This window comes from Equus quagga, chromosome 16 (assembly GCF_021613505.1).
Source record: "Equus quagga isolate Etosha38 chromosome 16, UCLA_HA_Equagga_1.0, whole genome shotgun sequence".
NCBI classification, from domain to species: domain Eukaryota; kingdom Metazoa; phylum Chordata; class Mammalia; order Perissodactyla; family Equidae; genus Equus; species Equus quagga.
The window spans coordinates 23820059-23837659 of NC_060282.1; positions in this window are offsets into that span (position 1 = coordinate 23820059).

The following is a 17601-nucleotide window of genomic DNA, read 5'->3' on the forward strand; positions in this document are numbered from 1 at the left end:
GTGGGATGCCAGGCAAATATGATAGACACCTGGATGGCCTTGAAGTTCACTGCAGATAATTAAAATCTGGTGATCAGTTAAATGGGGGAAATTGTAAAAAAAAAAAAAGAAAAAGAAAGCAGCTAAAATATATAATGGAAGCATGCTGTGAAAAAAATTCAGCAACATGGCAAATGGAGAGGTGAGGGAAAAAACACTACCTGAGCCACATCCAGCTTCTTGAACAATTCTCACAGCAGCATCTGTGAATTTGGGTGAGTGCTGAGTAACCAGACAGGTTATCAACACTGGGGATTTGAGTCAGAGCCAGAAGTTGTCCCAAGGAAACTCGGCTGAGCAGGAACCTATTCAAAGAATTGAAGATAGAAGGCTATTTAAAGAAGTTGTAAAATATTGAGCTGAAAGGGTGGTCAAATGTGAATGGAACATTCCTCTCTGGCCGTTACAACTTTGAAAGAGGAGCCGGTGTCCAAAAAATAGCAAGCTACTTTCGAGTTGACCTTGGCAGTAAACAAAACAAATCGTTGCAATAAAATAGGCTTTTTGAAACTTCATATAATAGTTTACTTGGTCAAGAGTTTCAAGCTTTCAGCTATCTGCCAAATGTGTCTGCATATAATTAAAAAATAATGCACTTGTACTTATGCATGCGTATAGAAATAAATATTGTACTCTGAAGAGTCGTCATTTGGTCACCTGATAGACTCTATGCCCTGATGACGTAAGTGTGCTATTGGATTATACTCTCTTTTTGTCTTTTTGGGCTGGCAAACGCAAAAGGAGTCTAGGCTTACCTCCACTTTCTCACCTCAGGTTTACCATTTCCTGCTCTTTAATTCCTTGGAATTTGGATTCCATTTTCACCACTTCCTTTGTGTTTTCCAAATCATTCGTTAGTTACAAATAGCAATTGGTCTTTCCTTTGTTCCTCTACATTTTTCCACATGCACAACCTTTGGTTTTGCTTAGAATCAGTTGACTTTCTCTCCCAATTGGATAAAAATACCTAACATTTAGCGACCATTGACTCTGTGCCAGATATTGCACTAAAAGCATCCTTAGGTGCTCCTTTGAGTCCTCTCCCAGCCCAGGTAGAGCAAAGGATCCTTCGAGGTTGGGCTGGGGCAGCTACTTTGATTCACTTCTCCCTCGAAATCAATTCCAGGTGTAGTTCCATAACATAAAAAAAGGAAGAAGAGCTTGCCTTCATAAAGAAAATCATTTCAAGTAAGCATAGTGGATATACTAAGTATAGTGGATATACTCTTTACTATAGAACCACATGTGGAAATCACATGAGGAAGGAGCATCTTTACAAAAGATACGCTCTTGACCGTTACTAACATTTGCCTCTGTTTCTTTCCCAGCTCAATGTGAAGTGGACTTTTGGTCATCTGACAAAGGGATATTTTTGGCCCCAGTTATCCAGTTATCTGTCCACACTGGTAATATTAACCAAGGAATTATCTTTATGTTGCGTAGACCTGAGTAGAAAATACTTTAGGCTGGCACCATGGCTGAGTAGGTAAGTTTGCAAGCTCTGCTTTGGGGTAGCCGAGGTTTTTGCCAGTTCGGATCCTGGGCGCGGACACAGCACCGCTCATCAGGCCACGCTGAGGGGTTAGGCCATGCTGAGGGGGCATCCCACATAACATGACCAGAAGGACCTACAACTGGAATATACAACTATGTACTGGGGGGCTTTGAGGAGAAGAAGAAGAAAAAAGAAAGAAGATTGGCAACAGATGTTAGCTCAGGTGCCAATCTTTAAAAAAAACCAAAAAACCCCTTTAAAACGTGCCACAAAGCGTCCTTGCTATTCTGTCGATATAGGGAAATTTATTCTAGGAATGCAAATATCATAAATATGGAAGATCTCACAATTGTAACAAAAAGAGGTTTCTTTGAATCCACTTCAGTGAGTCTAACGTTTGAATTGGAAAAGAGCAGAGACAGGAGAGATGAAGTGACATTCCCCCAAAGGCACATTCCAGGATGATATTTTAATGCAGCCTGTCATCTTCTGCCCTCCCTTTCCTCCCAGTTTTTGCATTCTCTCTCCTTTTTCTGTCTTTTCTCTTTCCCCCTCCTCTCTTTTCCCTGTCTTTAGAAACCCTTTAGAAGTCAGGGCATAGCTAGGGTGCTGTGACAATGGTGGGAAAGAGAGAAGAGAGGCACTGTTTCTATTCAAACCCTTTATATCTTTTCTCATCTTCTCTTCTAGCAAGCGCGACAGGTTAACTATGGAGAAGATACACACGTACTCACACACACACACACACACACAGACCCCACTTTATTCTGTGCCAGAGCAGAGCTCCTGAAAACTGCTGCCAAGTGGCCGCCACCCAAGAGACTGCAGAATTTCTGGCACTAGGCAGAATCGATGGCTGAGGCCAAGTGATTGTTGCTGAACTCACCTGTGTCGAAAGGTCAGCCTTGCGGTGCTAAGGCTGGGCACAGGCACTCGAGGCAAATTGGATTGTGAATGGAGGCCCTGAGGCATGTTCTGCACTTTGCAACTGGTCTGGCAGGCTCCTCCACCTCCTGAGTCTGCCACAGGCATGGGAAACACCTGGGCAGCGACAAAGGCAGGTAAGGCAGCTTCACCAAGGTAAGGTATCAACCACCTTTGTTTCCCACACAAAATGCACGGTAATGGCCACATTCTTAGCAAGTGTTTTTCCAATACACTATGTCATGATGAAAAAGCTCTAAATCTTTTGCATGAAACATTTGCTTCAACACTTCAACTCTAAAGTCACATGTTATTTGAGTGAATCTTGTACTCATCTGTAACTTAAATACAAATGTTACCAATTCAAGAAAATACTGAGTCAGAGCACAGCTTAGAAATTGTTTTGTATACATACTTGTCTGTGCGTATGTGTGTTATGGTGGTCATGGACTTAAAACAAATGAACCATGGATTATGAAAAGAAGACATCAAAGTATAAGAACCAAAGTTATTGAACCATTGACCATTTTTGTCCCTCTATTCTTCCAAACCAAAAAATGGATAAAAGAAAAAGATGCTATCTCATTTACAAAGGAGTTAGAGAAGTTGGGGAGATAGTAAGTTCTTCCTGAATCAAATGGAAGTCATCAGATGGGAACTCCTTCAACTTCCTGTGACTGACCGGGTACCCAGGTGCCCATTCTTTCCTCCTTCCCACCGGCTACTATGAAAGATCAACCTGTCCTCTTCATTCTATCATCTAAGCCTCATCCCTCCTCCATTCTTCTAGGTCACATACCGTTTTACCTCTTCAGGAACTATATTTTGTTGCATGTCTCCTTTCCCTGTAACTTCAACGAGCTTCTTCCCTGTGGTATTTAAATGTGATCAAGACTTTCTCAGCTTTGGGGAAAATCTCCCTCAATTCCACAGTAACTTTCAACTTTCTCTTTCACTGCCAAACTCATTTGACTGTCGTCTATATCTGCCATTCTTACTTTGTTTCCCATTTTCTCCTGAGTGCACTGACGTCTGCTGTCCACCATCACCATCTGACTGAAATTGCTCTTTTCAAACAGCAATTGCACATGCTCTTACTAGTGACCTCAGTGGCTCTCAGTCCAGCTGAGCACTTTTAACTTTTCACTCATTTGATCATTCAGTGTCACTTGATCCTATCGACTATTTGCTCCATTGGAGACGTTTCTTTCTTGGTTTCTGTGACACCACACTCCTGTGGGTGTTTTCTGCCTCTCTAGAGAAGCCCGTCCTTCTTGATCTTTGTTGCGTGTAGAAGGTAATCAGGTTGATTGTCAAAGATCTAGTGTATCATAGAAGGTTAATATAGTATCAGTTAATATCTATGGGATGCTGGTAAACTTTTGATCATCAATTTTAAAGTTATTTTATTACCATTACTTTCTAGTGGTGTATGAACCTAGGAGCGTCTATTATTTGACTCCAAGTCTATGCTTGTCTCTCTTTTTTCCTAGGAAACGCTCAATATTTCTTCAGCAGTATTGTTTCTGTTTTAAAGGGATTTTTCACGGCAGCTTCACATTTTCACTCCTAATTTCATCTTAAAGCTATTGCAACGGCATTAGTATAAAGTATTCACGTTATTATTAGCTGACATTTATTGAACACTTGCTATGTGCTAGGTATTTCACATTTATAATGATCTCAACTGCATTCTAGTAAAAAGTGTAATATAGAAATAATAACAATTAATTATGCTAGTCCTTAGGACAAGTCTGCAGAGTTAGATATTCTTCTCTTCTAACATCAGATTATCAATGATATGATTCACACCAGGTCTATCTAATACCCTAAACCAATGTTTCTACCATACATACTTACATTCTTTGCTATAACCCAATATCCTTGTTTGGAACACCACATTTCAAGATTGTCTAAATTGTTAAATAATGGCTACTTATCTGGTCCTTTCTGTTTTAAATCATGATTTTAAAGGGTTAGAGATGAAATTGACAATCCTGTCCTCAGATCCCAAGCTTTTTTGGGGTCACAAGAAGCATTTCTCAGATTTCTTTTCTTTGGATTTCCTTTTCCCCTGTATTGGCTGTTGGTTGTTGAATTTAATATGTCTTCGTACACTGTCCGGTGCATCTCAAAAAAATGACGCTAAAAAGACAGCACACACTCTGATCATCCCCATGAGGGCTTGACACAGGAATAAAATAGAAAGGACTGATGTGAGGAACCTACAAGAGAAGAATAGATATAACTAATTGGCTGTACGGCAGCTAATTGGCTGCAGGAGGAAGAATGATTTTGCCCCCTCCCACCAGGGAATATTTGACAATGTCTGGAGACATTTGTGGTTTTTATAACTTGGGGAATGGGTGCTGCTCCTGGCCTTCTAGGTAGAGTTCGTAGAGAGTAGAGACTGGGGATACTGCCAAACATTGTAAAATGCACAGAACAACTCTGACTTCCCTCTTGCAGGATAAAGAATTTTCAGGCTCAAAATGTCAACTGTGCAGAGGTCAAAGAAAAACCCTGCTGTAGAGAAAGAGGAAAAAGGGAAGAGAAAAGGTGACTTTGCAAATCTGAGTCTCTGTGACTACAGACACGGAAATTTCATCAAGAGCAATTAGAAGCCCAGAAGTTTTGCTGAATTATTGGATACGGGGATGAATCATTTCAACCAGCTTGAGCTTGAGGTTAATGTGAGAGACACAGCTGGCAGAAGCAGTAGGCAGAAACGTTGTTAAACTGAAGCGAGTAGGAGAGAAAGAGTGGGTCGAGAAGTAATTCACCTTGGGGTGATGGTTGAGACCACAAAAGCAGTTGAAATGTTCAAAGACATGTGGGAAAAGAAGAGTAAAGGCATTTTACTAGTACTTTAGAAACATAAATCCTTCACATAAATAGTGAATTTTTAAGTGATATACAGTAAGAATTATTCCTGCAAGCCCATCTGTTTCAACATGAGGAATCAAAACCTGAATACCAACCTTGCTAAAATAAAGGTTCCTGGACAGATTTAATTTGACTTGTGTTAACAGTTTGCTTCTTTCACCTCGATACTCTTCTTTTCTACTTAAAGCAGAGGTTATCAAATTTAGTATTTATTTTTGCAGAGGGTTTACATGTTAAGGTGATAACGTGTCAATGACAAGAGGGATTGAAGATATTTTTGCTGTAACTCAAGATCAGAAAAGGGATGTCCCTAAAGAGAGGTGTAGCCCAGCCGTCTTTGCAGTTTGTCTGCTTTCTGGCTTGGTTTCAGAGCACTTAATAGTTTCAGCTTATAATTGCTTATCATGGAAACGTTGAGACACCACACCCTGGTGTCTTTAGCACAAACATATTTTTATCAAAGCACCTAGAGACAGCCGGCCACACCTGTCACGTTGTTAAGCAGCCACACTCCCTGGCTGCCCAGTCTTACTTTGGAGAAGTTGTGGAGCGGGGGTTGGGGAGGGCTCCAAAGTTAAGCAACCCGCCACTGAATTATTTTAATGATCTGGGCTGAGGCTCAATCACTGCATCCCTTGCTTGCTCCAAAGCAAGACCCATAATCATATTAAGAAGTTCTTATTCATGGATACGTGTAACTTCGTTTATCACGTTCTAGAAAACTCCTAGCTTGTTTGGAAATGTTGCTACTGAAGAATCCAATGTAGACAAATAGGACATCCCTTTGTTCTGCAGAAGGATGAGTTGGCAACAAGTGGGCCCTCCAAGGCCTGCAGGCACGGTGAGATTTGGAGTTTCCCCCATTGGAGGAACCAGTTGGGTCTGCTTAGCTCCCTTATAAAAATTTCTTGAATGTATTGCTTGTGTCTTGTGAGTATTCATGGCTTTGTTTGCTCTGTCTTTTGAATAATATTTACAGCTTTTTAGCCATGGCCTTAAAAATAATCTTAACCTTGGGGCTGGCCCCGTGGCCGAGTGGTTAAGTTCGTGCGCTCCGCTGCAGGCGGCCCAGTGTTTCGTTGGTTCGAATCCTGGGCGCGGACATGGCACTGCTCATCAAACCACGCTGAGGCAGCGTCCCACATACCACAACCAGAAGAACCCACAACGAAGAATATACAACTATGTACCGGGGGGCTTTGGGGAGAAAAAGGAAAAAATAAAATCTTTAAAAAAAAAAAATAATAATCTTAACCTTATTATTCAAATAGATGTCTCATCATGCTGAATAACACATGACCGACACATGCTAAGAATAAAGTGAATGGTACCATGAAATCTTCCACCCACGTAACTGGAAATGCATGGAATGCAAAACTGGATCTCAGCTGCAATGCTGTCTGCAGAGATGGCTCTTCACGTTGGTGGAGGAAGCCACCTACTCATCATTCATTAGAGAGGTCTGGAAAGGTCTGTGTAGCAATTTCTCCCTCAGGCCTGCCATTGTATCTGAAATTCTCACCATTACAGTGAATTCTTTGTCTAAGACATTATTTCAGTAAGAGCACCTTTAAAAGGCATAGAAATATCCTGCAAGGGTGGAGCACTGATTCGATTGAAGCCTGTTTTTAATTGAGCACAGATAGGTTTTTCTGCTTTCTAATTTTACCTCTCTCTTAGAACGTAGAGCTCTGACAAAATAGGAGTTAGGAGAATATTTGATCAAGGTAAGAAATCAGCAATCTTCAGGCATAATGGGCATTGCTCTGTAGCCCACTGTGACGGCAATAAGTGGACAGCCGCAGAAAAGAGCTGCCATTGAGGCAAGAGAGCCCCATGAGGAAGCGTGCCTTCTGAGACACTGACTTTAGAGACCTATCCTTGGAGATGCTATTATGGGTCCTTTCTAATAATAGCAACATGACTAATACATTGATAATGATAACTTCAAGTATTCTTTATCAGGTTCCGGGACCTAAGCTATCTGTTTCACATTTGTTATGCCATTTAATCCTCACAGCAACTCCAGATGCATAAACAGGCTTAGAAATGGTAAAATCTATCCAGGTAGGAAGTTAACAAGTGGGGGAATTGAGATTCAAAATGAGGTTGGTCTGATTACAAATTCATGTTATTAACCATTATTCATTTTGCCTCTTTACTATCTTTTCCCCTTGATTTCTCTCCCTCTTGTCACCTCTTCAAACCTATGCTTCAACCATATGCCATTTTCCCTGCCTAGAATGTCTTAACTCTCTTTTCCATCTGTTGGGAAACTTTTTCTTTTTTGAGGGCTAGGTGAAATGGTGAAATATCATTTCCTCTTAAAAGAGTTTCTTTAATGTGTGATCTGTTGCGACCATATTACAAATAAGTAGGGATATATTGTTCTCCTCCTTGCCAGATTGTGACACACTTGAGGCAGGAATTCTTTTCTTTATAACGTTTGTAGCACAGAGTCTAACTTCATCCACTGAACACAATAGACAATCAATAGACATTTATTGAATGAGTAAATTTGGTCACAGATGTCCCATAAAGTTGGGGAATGAGCAATCTTCTTTCTAAACTTATGAACAAAAGATTAAATTATGTACACTAGAATCAGTTTTAGAAGGCGACAAGTAACATAGTACTTTTAGAAATATTTTCATTAACTAAAATTTTCATTAGTTGTCCAGGCAACTTTTATCAAGGCCACTATTTTCTTGTCACTGGATAACTGAATTTATTGTTTGTCCTCAAGGGACAGAAGGATGGAAAAAACTATATATATGTATTTCTGCTTATATCTTTAGGGCCTGTAATTGTGAAACTTCTGCCACAGGGAAATACTATATTTCCCTGGAAAAAATGCAAACACTATAAGAATGAGGAAAACAAAACAGGGCTGGCCCCATGGCCAAGTGGTTAAGTTCTCGCACTCTGCTTCGGCAGCCCAGGGTTTTGCCAGTTCAGATTCTGGGTGTGGACATGGCACCGCTCATCAGGCCACGCTGAGGCGGCGTCCCACATGCCACAACTGGAAGGACTCACAACTAAAATATACAACCATGTACTCGGGGACTTTGGGGAAAAGAAGGAAAAAAATAGATATAAGTAAATAAATAAATAAATAAAATCTTTTAAAAAAAGAATGAGGAAAACAAAACCTTTGCCAATTTATTATCCAAGACATTTATGAACAAATGATATGAATGCGTGTGAGGAGATATAAATATGTGTCCTACAGAGAGAAAAATACCTTATAAATAACTTTAAAAGAGACGTGTAGAGGTGCTGTAAGAGTGGGAAACACAACACATATGGCCCTAGAGACATAATGTAAAACATCAGAGAAACACGTGGCTGTTTTTTGTGGTCCTGGGAACCCAGAGATGTGTTTGTATTTCTTCACTTTTAAGGTTTTTCTCTGTGCGTATGTGTGTGTGTGCTTTAGTAATACCAAGCTCTTTAAAAAATTAAAACAAGGTGAATATGTCCCTCCACCTATTTATACATTTTTCAACCAAAAATTACGCTTGTTTTAAAGTTCTCAAAATTAAATACAAATTAGAAATGTAAATCCTTCTGAAATGGAGAAAAATTTATTGGGGAGATCATCTTGTCCCTGTAGTTTCCCCTTCCTCTAGCCTATGGGGTGCATGTTAGTAACTTTGTTAAACCAAATCAATCAAACTGTGAAAGTGCGTGTGTGTGTAGGTGTGTATGGTTGTATCTCACCTTGCCCTTTCTTACTTCAGAAACAAGAGTAGCTGATATCTTCATGGGAGGCTTAGAATGTGAACACTGACATTCTGCATTTATACAGACTATCCTCTGGTTTTATACTATGCATCATCCATCCACCTGTTCATTCACTCCCTACACAATAATTGAGAACCAACCACCTGTCAGGCATATTGCCATGCTGTAGATACAGATAAGAATGTGCCATAGGCTTCGGTTGGGAGACTTTATAGTCTGGTGGAATAGGCATTTTTTTTTTTTTTTGTAAACCAAAAAAGTCACAAACAAATATTCTAAGAAGTGCTCTGTTTGCACACCTGGTGCCATTTTCACCTCAAATTCTAGATGAAGGGTCTCCCTGAAACATTTGCCCAAAAAGAGCCACCCAGCAGAGATTGCTGTGTCCCATATGATTCTTGGCTGAGTGTGTGAGAATTCTTTAAGTATTAAAAGTAGGTCTCACCAACAATTACCCTGAACTTTATGGCTCCAACTTCAGTTTTGGCCCCTATCATGAATTCACCAAGAATCATGCCATGGGAGCTTCCTGTCCTAGATGACATGGGTGTCATCTGAGGAGCCTTTTATTTCTAATCTAGATATTAGACTAGCAGAGAGCAACAGCTATTGTAAGAAATGCTTAGAATCCATTTCTCACAATATCTAAAGATAAAGCATTTAAAAGTCCTACTTTTGTACCACTATATGCAAAGAGAGGAGATAAATTGCTGTGTTCTTTTCATTCTGTTTATCTGCTCTAATTTATACAGCATTATTGCTTAATGATTATGCAGACAGCCTTGAAGCTAGGCTTACCATGTTCAGCACCTAGCTCCATCATTTACTAGCTATGTGGCTTCAGGCAAGTTATTTAACCAATGTCCATTTCCTCAACTGTAAATGTAAAATAACAACATCTGATAATAAGATTGTTGTATGGATTTAATTAACTAATGCACGCAAAGCAATTAGAACAGTGCCTGGTATATAAGCAGTGCTATTATCACATTACCAAGTTTTTATGATGCTTGTTTCTACCGGACCCCAAGAAGGCATCAGATTCCTCAATATAGCACTCCAGCTAGCCACTATCAGTAGATTGGAACGCATGTGAGGTGAAATTAATTTGTCATCTTTATTATATAGAGACATAAAAGATCATTCTTTCCACACTTATGAAAGAAGTCCTCTGGAAACCAGCTTTAAGTGGCCTTGCAAGATATTGCTATTATTAATCTTTGAACTGGTCCTTTTTTGGAAGGCACCTGATAACTCAAGGGTGGTGTCCCCCCAGGGCTATTTGCATTTTAACAGACTTACTAAAAAGTCCGTGACTTCACAATCCTTGCATATAGTTTTCTGATGGTGGATTTCCCAGCATCATGATAGGTAGTAGGGAGCTTGGATCTCCTACAATGAACTGAGATGCTCAGTGGGCCTGAAGCGGGTCAGGTTTAGTTGCATCCTGGCTATCTGCAGGAGCAAATTTTCTCTGCAGAAAAGTTTCCCCAATTCTCACGGAAGGACTACAGGACTCTTACAATTTAGATCAAGAAAGAAGTTCACAATTAAAGATCCTTAAATGTGTGAGGAACCAGCCACTTTGGTTTAGAGTTCTAGGACCAACAGACAACAGAGTTAGAACCTTGAGATATTTCCATTTTTCTGATAAAGAATATACATATAGAATATTACATAGAATGCTATATGCTGCAACTCTAAGTGTAATTATCAAAGATGTAAATGATGCAAAAAGTTTACCAGTCAGAAAAAATATATATACTAGGAAAGAACAAGTAAAAATGAAAAAGATAAAATTCTAAATATGAGAAACATTGTTGAAATTATGATAAAATGAAACCCGAAAGATCGTTAGGTGGAATATTAGAACCACGGCTAGAATGAAAAGGTCTGACATAGAGAATAGAAGAGGGGCAGTATTTAAAGAGACAGTGGAAGTGGATCTTCCAGAACTGATAAAAAATGACGAATCCTCAGATTTTGGAATCACAAGGTACCCTAAGCATCATAAACAAAAAGAAATTCATGCCTAGACACATTGTTGTTAAATTGCAGAATATCATAGATAAAAAAGACCTTAAAATCAACCAGAGAGAAAGAATAATTCAACTGAAAGAGTGAGTGGAATGATAGTGTCCTACTCAACAGCAGTAACAGAAGCCAGAAGACAATGGAATAATGTCTTCAAAGATTTGAGAGTAAATAACTTAATAACTGTCAATTTAATTGCATACTTAACAAAATCATCATTCAAGAATGAGGGTAAAATAAAGACGCTCTCAGAAAAATAAAAGCTAAAAACTAACTTTACAACCTAATCCCACCAAAACCACTGTATTAAGGACCTTCTAAAGCAGGGCTTCCCAATCTTTTTGATCTTAAGAACGTTTTACTCTCTTGAAAATTATTGATAGTCCCAAAGTGCTTTTGTTTAAGTGAGTTATAGCTACTAATATTTACCATATAAGGATTTAAAACTGAGAAATTAAAAATAATATTTATGGGGGCCAGCTCCGTGGCCGAGTGCTTAAGTTCGCACGCTCCGCTGCGGCGGCCCAGGGTTCTGATCCTGGGCGCGGACATGGCACCGCTCATCAGGCCACGTTGAGGCGGCGTCCCACATCCTACAACTAGAAAGACATGCAACTAAAATATACAACTGTGTACAGGGGGGGTTTGGGGAGATAGAGCAGAAAAAAAAATAATATTTATGAATTCATTAAACAATAACAGTAAAAAAAATATTATATGTTAATTTAAATGTAGTGTATTTTTTATTAAAATAAAACAATATTTTCAGAAAATGAGAATGGTATTGTTTTACATTGGGCAATTTCCTTAGTGACTGGCTTAATCCTAGACAGTTGGATTCTCATATCTTCTTCTCATTCAATCTCTTTTGATATGCTATGTCATAGCTTCTGGAAGACTCCACAGAGAGAGTGAGAGTGAAAAAGACAAATAATTTCTAGGGTTCTTTGAAAGTAGTTTTGACTTCACAGATCCCTTGATAGAGTCTTGGGAACCCACAGGGGTCTCCATGCCCTACTTTTTTGAGAGCTGTTATGTCTAAAATATGACCTATGAGAAGAAGAAACATGATACCAGAGGGAGATATGAGATATAAGAAGTAACATTAGTAAGAATAAAGTGACAAAATACATAAATTTTTAAATAAATATTGTATGAATATAATGACACGCTAATCTAATCTAATCATCTAATTGATGAAGTACACATAAGCATGGATGATATGTGTTTAGAATGGGAACAGACAGTAATGATAATGCCGATATTAGTAATAACAGATGTTATTTATTGAAAACTACGATGTGTCACGTGCTATGCTAAGCCCTATCATTTGATCCTTGCACTAAACTTGTAACATAACAACTCTTAGGATCACTCTTTTGTTGGTTGAGAAAATTGAGGCCCACAAAAGTAAAGTAACTCGTCTAAGGCAACAAAGTCAGTAAATGGTGGAGCTGTGATTCTAAACCTTGCAATTTGACTCCAGAGACTGCAATGGAATACAATGGGTTCTAATGTTAGAAAATAAAAATGTAGAGGTGGAGAATAACTTTACTAAGGAGCTAAATAAATTAGTGTCTACATGTTTAGTTCAAGGCTAGATATCACAGAGAATTTAAAAAGTCCTCATTCTTATGAGGTTTAGTGTTGTAGGAATAAAAACTCTTAGGCACATGAGAAATGTACACATTACAGCACAAAATTAGGTTCAGAGCTATGGGCATTTCTAGGCAATGACATTGTGGAGCAGTTTAGGGACAGACTATGGAGGAAAAGGATTTGAGATCATCTTGGAAAGATGAGTAGATTTTGGATCAACAGAGAGGTAATAGGAGAGTGTTTCAGTGGACATTTGAGCAATGGAGACAAGACAGAATAAGCAGGACCTATAAAGGGACCATAATGAAACTTATTTGACCTATAAGTAAAACTTATTTCTGTGAAGTTTGAGTGAGGCAGCATCTAAGTTTGGACCAGATTGTGGAAGTCCTTGAATATAAAGATGAGGGGGCCTTGGAATGGAAAGAGAAAAACCAGAACTATGCAAAATTCAGTGCTGTAAAGTTGGTGAATCATCTAAAGGAATAATCATCAGACAATGCCAAGTGATTTGATGTTGTAGAGAGAACATTGAAAGATAAGTCTGTCATGTATGATACATGACATGAGAGTTGGTATAGACGTTTTCAGACTCCATGGCGATTGTGTCCTGTGAACCCCATGGCCCTTATCTTTAGGCGGTTGATGGAACAGTTACAACAATTTCCCTCCTGTGTGGTCTTCCACAACGTTCTTCCTCTTCTTTTGATCGATTCTCTTTATGTTCATCTGGTCACCAAATTTTCATGTGTGTCTTTGAATTGTTTTATGTTGCTGAAAAATGCTTAATGTTGCTGTATCCAGGAAATAAATCCAGCGTGGTGAGGGAAGAAACACTCTCAAGACCTGGAATAACAAGACCTTTCAGCTGCTTTATTGATTACACATGACCTGAATCAGCTCTTTATTCTTCCATCTTTTCATCTCTGACCTGGGGAAAGCAGCCACATTACTGCTAGATAATTTTGAAAAACATTGACTCTTTCTGGGAGGATTGTTAGAAATCATTGAACAAAATCTTAAAACTTTTCATTACTATTTTAATTTGAGCAACACTGTGCCATATATTGTACTTTAATTTCTATCTAGGTTTCTAAATGTAGACTGTGATTTCACAAAATATCCGTAATGTAGGCAAGCTACTATAGCTAAATACCCTTGCCATTTGCTTATGCATATTGCATGTATACACGTATACCATATGCACACATATGGTGACTTGCTATATGGCTGTAAGACTTGGACCTGTATTTGCAGCAGTTCCTTTTGTGGAGGTTCAGAACAGTGTTCATAGGAGTAAGAAAGAGAAGAACAGGAATGGCTTTGACAAGAATCGAAATCTGCAAAGTTTCCTCCTCAACCATCTTAATCACATGCATCTTCTGATTACAGTAATAGTTAATATGGATATGGCTTTAGTTTATGCAACACTGTTGCATAGTTTTCACTGGGATCATGTGACATCTAATTGTGGGAACAGGCCAGTGTAACAACAGTACGTAGGTAATGGAGGGGAGTTATGGATTGAGTTTGGGAGCCAGGCAGCACCTAGATTGGAGGACAAGTATGGGTGATGAAGAGTTTGGCCTTTATTATATATGCATTGGGAAGCCACTGGAAGATTTTAAGCAAGAGAGTGACATGAATTAATTTACATTTTTGAAACTCTCCCAGGTTGTCACATTGATTGGAGGAGGTTAAAGGTGAAAGCACAGAGACCATTCAGGAAGCTCCTAAAGTAGCCTAGCTGGAGAGGTGGTGGCCTGGGGTGGATTCACCTTGAAGCTAACAAAGCTTACACTTCAGGGCCTCTCGGTTACATAAGCTCCTCAGGCTGGGGAAGAGCCTGAGCAATGTTCTCATGACATCAGATGTCTTTGTGATATTTGCAAAAATAAGATATTTTAATGTTAACTGTTAAGACAGCTGTTTCTTTTCACTCTGACCTTCAGTGTACCATATCTCCACTTAGGTGGGGTGATATTGGAGTGGCTGTGGGCATTTTTAGGATCCTGTCAAGGGGAAGTTGAGTTGGCATATATCATTTTAACTACAATTTGAAAAGGATTTTGGAATGGTTCCATTAAACAAATGGGACATACTTCTTTGATAATCTTTACATTTATTGGAGAACCAAAGGAATATAAATTAAAAACTAATGAGACATGAAACAAAAGTGATAAAGATTAACAATAAGATCACTAGAAATTATTCTGACATCCAGACGCAAAGTACGTAACCACAAATTTTCAAATTTCATTAATTCATTGAGAGGAAGAGAAAAATTTTGAGTAGAAGTAGTTGACATAGTTTGTTGGTTGTTCGCTAACCCAAATAATGAAGGAGAGTGAACCATGTGAACGTATTGGGAAGAGATTTAAATTTCTTGCAGTTTTGGCAAGACAAAGATAACATAAAACTCATACTACACCATTCTCAACAAAAACATCAACAAACTGCTTAATGAGTTTTGCTGATTCAAAGAGTATTCAAGATTAGTCACTACATAGAAAAGTTGAAATGCTCTGAAATCTTATAGCTCATCTACAAAAGAAACTGGAAAATGGTCTTTCCAAATTTGACAAAAATCTTAAACATTTACATCACACTACAATAAGAGGTGGTGAGGCCGAAATAAAAATTTTAAGCTACTGGTGGCCATCCTCAACTTGCTGGAGGAAAGACTGAATTATCTGTTGTCTTTACCAAAAACTGTTTCACAAAATTGTTCATCAAAGTGTGTGCAGCCAAAACATGTAGGAAAAATTATAGAGGTGTGTGAATATGTTAATTAGTAAAAATATTATGCTAGTTTTCCAAGTTTTTATAAACTTTGTAGTATTTTTCAGCTTAAAAAATGTGTGTATGTGATTCCTTTCCTACTTTAAATATATATTCTTTCTTTTTTAACCTAATTTTGTATTCATAGCTTTGTTTGCCTTTTCTTTAAATATGGCCTTCCAAATTGGGTGAGCCTCAGATGCTATAAAACCTGGATTTGCCCCTTCAACTTGGGTTGTGGCTGTGCAGATGCGGAAAAGTGGACATATTTGGGGTGGATTTTGGAGATAGAATGAATTCTTGTATGATTGCCTTATCTAAGGGAAGAGCCCATTTCTGAAGAGTAAATGAGTTAAAACTGACAAATAAAGGAACTCCTTTAAAGTTATGCCACTCAGAACTGGCTAACTAGGATTCGAATCTAGATCTGTTAGATTCAGATGCCTCTGCTCCTTGTCATATTCGAAACTTCTGTTCTCTTACGGTGATTTTGAGGCTTCTATTGGAAGATGTTGGCAAAATGTTTCACGTGATGTCTGGCACATTGTTGAGTGTGCTTATAAATGTTGCTATTAAGATGATAAGAGGTTTATTCTTTAGATGCACTGTTTTTTTAATTGAGAGGTATTTATTTCTCTCTTCACTTGCCAATCTCTCAGGGAGTTACCTCACTCTGCTGTAGGTTTCCAATTTTTTCAGAGGATAAAGGAATCTCTCTTCTTTGCTCTCTGCTTGTCACTTGTCTGCCTGCCAATGCCCAGTGCGAGGAGAGGCTGCTCACAAAGAGCAGAGCCCTTTGGCTGACAAGCCTAGGGCGGGTCAGAGCAGAACTACCTGGGAAAGATGTATGTGGGACAGAAACAGCACATTCTTCAGTAGGGGTATCGGTGGTACCCTCATAGTTTTAAAAGGTGGGAGAATAGAGTCACACATTTCCTAATGAAGCAAGAACAGGGTAAAACTTTATGACTCCAGGACAATTCTAAAATAATCAGACCTAGCTAGTTTAGATTATTTTAGGTAGGCTTAAGCTGAGGAATGAGACGAGATGAATCTAATTTTTAAAGATTCTATACAGCATGAGCATTCTCTAAGTGATTTGTTTTTGAAACTTATTTCAATGTCTGACAATTCTTTGAAGGTCTCTTTGTACTTCTCAATTACTCCTATAAAACTTACCTTGTCACTGTTAACTGGGAAGAATAATATTTCTCTCTTTAGGAACTAAAATTTCATTAAAGTTTTTATTTTCTAAGTTACTGTAATTAGTTTCTGCTTTATATAAAATCCAACAAGCTCCTGGGCCTCTGTTTTTTATTTTTAGTTTTCATTCTGAGATGAAGGCTTTTGGATATACAGGCACATGCTTAAATGCACGTACAAGTTGTTTTTACTGGGAGAAAATGAGAGCTCTAAAAATGGAGTATTTTGTAATGTTCGTTTCCATCTCCACGCAGCAAAGACTACTACTTCTTGTTCTTTCAGGCCACCACATCTTTAACTGATCATAGTAAATCCTGGGGGCTCCCAGGAGTTTGCCAGAAGAGATAGAAGTTACTCTTGTTTTTTTCTTTCATTTGCTAGTATTCCGCTTGTTGGACCTCTAAATTATGATAGTGTCTGCTAGAGATTTCAGTTTTAATTTGAATTCTGCACTTTAATCACTCCTTCTCCACCTGCTCTTTAATGAGCGGGACACCCTCAAACAAGGGCTTTGGATGACTCCTTTTTCTTGTCTTTAGCAGATTCACATTTCACTACCACAGCTTCAATTCGTCTCTGGGAAGTAACGCAAACCAAATGTGACTTCTTTCTGAGTCACCCCAGTGTGGCACTTGAAATTATGCGAGAGATGGGTCAGTGAACGAGAAGGAAGACCGAAAGAAAAGAGAGATGATTCAGAATTAAAGAAAGATTCAGCCAAGATTAAGATTTTTGGGGGCAAAACCCCATTTATTGAGTTTCTCTTCTTTGCGTAATTTTGTTTAAAATATCTGATGAGATCAAACAACATGATTTCTTTATAGCATTAAAAATTAAATATTTCTCATCCAAATTTTACGATAAGCAAGCAAGTGATCTTAGGAATGGACGGC